Below are 3,053 nucleotides of genomic sequence, written 5' to 3' on the forward strand. Positions count from 1 at the left end.
GCGGCCGGCCCAAACTTGGGCCGGTGCGCCGGCGCGTATTACTGCCCTTTTATAAAAGATGAGAGTTTTACATAGATGACGACATGTACAGGTTGTTTATACGGGGTGGTAATTTACTAAATGACTAACATGGGGCCCCATCAAAACTGCTGGGCCCAGGAGTTTATACGGGTTGTATGTAAACTTGGATTTGGAATTTTAACTCTATACCGAAATCATTACCAACTCAGTTCCTACTCCTTATCGGAACTCAGTTCCTACTCCTTATCGGATAGGCTGATACGAGCACGTGTTAGCGTACTGCCCTTAAATAGCTAGAACATACATTTTGGTGAACCAAGGGATCGTATCATCTAGACCTTTGGACCATCAACCCGTCAAAAACAAAGTCAACAAGATTAGTCACAACCGATCTAGATTGAATCGCAGGAAGAACTTGCACACGAATCGGGCTTGCCAGACTTCAGATTAGAAGGTAAATGCTTGTCACGCCCTCCACTCCAGTCACGCCCCAGACTGAAGCAGAGGCGGACAGAGAGGCACAAGTGCAGCAACAGAAACTTGGAGGAGAAGAAGAACTGGACCCACAGGAGGAGCCAGTGGAATAGTCGTCACTAGGAGGGTGAGTATGACGTGTGGGCCTGAGCCAGGCTGTGGCGTTAAAGGCGTAGCCATGATGGCAGTGTAGGCACGTTGTCATTGAGATAATTAAGATTCCTTCTCATCCTGAACTCTCTTCTCACCTACCCCTTCTCCTACCTCTGGATCTCTTCCCCTTCTCCTTGATCTTCTCTCCCTTCCTGTTCGATTTCTCACGGGGTCGTAACAACGTGGTATTCAGAGCTTTGCCGGTCCACCGCTGCACCACAATCCCGCGATTGAGCCGTAGCATCCACCACAAAGGGTGTCCAGTTGCTCCGGTGACCAGACGTGAAATCCCTAGCGGGGTAGGCTCGATTTAGGGCGGTTGCAACGGCGTCGTCGGCGACTCCGTCGGCTCAGACGAAATTTGTGTTGCAAGCCATGGAGGGTGCGCAGAAAACTTTAGAGGAATTACTGCAAAAAATTTCTTCTCTGTCCATGGAGGTCAAGCAGCTCGGCACCCAGGTGGCCGATTTCGGCGAGGGTCTGGACGCCGTCAAGCATCAACAGGCTAACCACGACGCAGACATGCGTGCAGCGCCGCCTTCATCGACCGCGCCCGCGGCGGCCGTACTTGTCAATCAGGGGGCCCTGCTTCTCCATCGCCCGATCCAGCAACCACCTGTGGTGGATCGCCAGGCCGGTCACCAGGACCACCAAGTTTCCCCACCGCCCCGCGAGCACTACCACCATAAGCCGCCCAAACATGATTTTCCGCGATTTGGTGGCGAGGCGCCGCGACTTTGGTTTGACCTCTGCCACACTTATTTCGAGCTCTACCAGACGCCTCCAGAGCAGTGGGTCGCCACGGCAGTGCTATACATGGAAGGGCACGCAGCTCTGTGGTGTCAAGCATACAAGCGTCTCCACGGCCTCGGCGATTGGTACACATTCACTGCAGCAGTGCAAGCGGAGTTTGGTTAGGATGAGTTTGACACTCTCATGCATCGTCTTCATCATCTCAAACAGACAAGCACAGTTGCAGAATATCGTCTCTCCTTCGAGGCAATCATGTACCATCTGATCGCACTGGATCCCTTCCTCAACCAGAAGTTCTTTGTGTCTCAATTCATCATTGGACTGCGAGACGAGGTGCGTACCGGGGTACGCCAACATGCGCCCACAAGTGTGTCCAGAGCGGTAGCGCTGGCCAGGATTCAGGAAGAGGAAACAGACAACAACAGACCAAGGGGTCGTCCGCTGGTATATGCGCGTGCGATCCCACCAGCACCTGTGCCTGCACTCACTCCACCACCAGCCCAACCATGTATTGATGGCGCCAAGCGCGGCCCCAATGACTTCGGTCGGGAATGGCAGCTCCGGGAATTCAGGCGAGCCAATGGCCTGTGCTTCAAATGTGGGGACAAGTACACGCGAGAACACAAGTGTGACAGAGTTGGGCAGTTGCTCACAATCGAGGTGGGTACTCATGGTGAGCTCCTGTCGGACGAAGCAATCCGTGCTCTCGAGCTGCTTGATGATCGTCCAGAGGATGCTGCCACATGTTATCATATCTCGGTTCATGCGGTAGCCGGCACGGAGTCAGCAGAAACCATACGACTACAAGCTTTAGTGGGCAATCAGGTGATGCTTCTGTTGGTGGACTCGGGTAGCACTCACACTTTTGTGAACTCAGAATTTGCACGCAGGGCTGGCTGTCAGTGCAAGATGCAGAACTAGTGACAGTTCGAGTAGCTAATGGTGATACACTACAGTCCAATCAACAAGTAGCTCAATTGCAATGGTGGTGCCAGGGAAACACATTTGCTACAGACATGCGTTTGCTGGATCTGGGTGCTTATGATGCAGTGCTAGGGGTCGATTGGTTGGCGCAATTCAGTCCTATGAATTGTCATTGGGGCTTGAAAACATTGGAGTTTCTTCATGGCAGTACTAACATTAAGCTACAAGGAGTGCGCGCGCCGACAGAGCCGGCACTTACAGAAATCAGAGCAGAGCAACTATCCAAATGGATACAGGGCAATGAGGTTTGGGCTCTAGCAGTGATTCACACAACTGAATCGGCGTCAGAAACCAAGGAGCCCGTGCCACCACAAGTGCAAGCGCTGCTTGATGAGTTTGTTGATGTGTTTCAGGAGCCAACGACTCTGCCCCCTCACCGCACTTTTGATCATGCAATTCATCTGGAACCCGGAGCTACTCCACCTAATGTCCGACCGTACCGCTATTCGCCACTGCAAAAGGATGAGATAGAGCGCCAGGTTGCAGAAATGCTTCAGGCCGGTTTGATCACCACCAGTATAAGCCCCTTCGCAGCTCCAGTTTTGCTGGTCAAAAAGAAAGACGATACATGGCGTTTCTGTGTTGATTACCGTCGTCTAAATGACATCACCATCAAGAATAAGTTTCCCTTGCCCATTATCGATGAATTGCTTGACGAGTTGGCCGGT

Source organism: Triticum dicoccoides, chromosome 7B (assembly GCF_002162155.2).
Source record: "Triticum dicoccoides isolate Atlit2015 ecotype Zavitan chromosome 7B, WEW_v2.0, whole genome shotgun sequence".
Lineage (NCBI taxonomy): Eukaryota > Viridiplantae > Streptophyta > Magnoliopsida > Poales > Poaceae > Triticum > Triticum dicoccoides.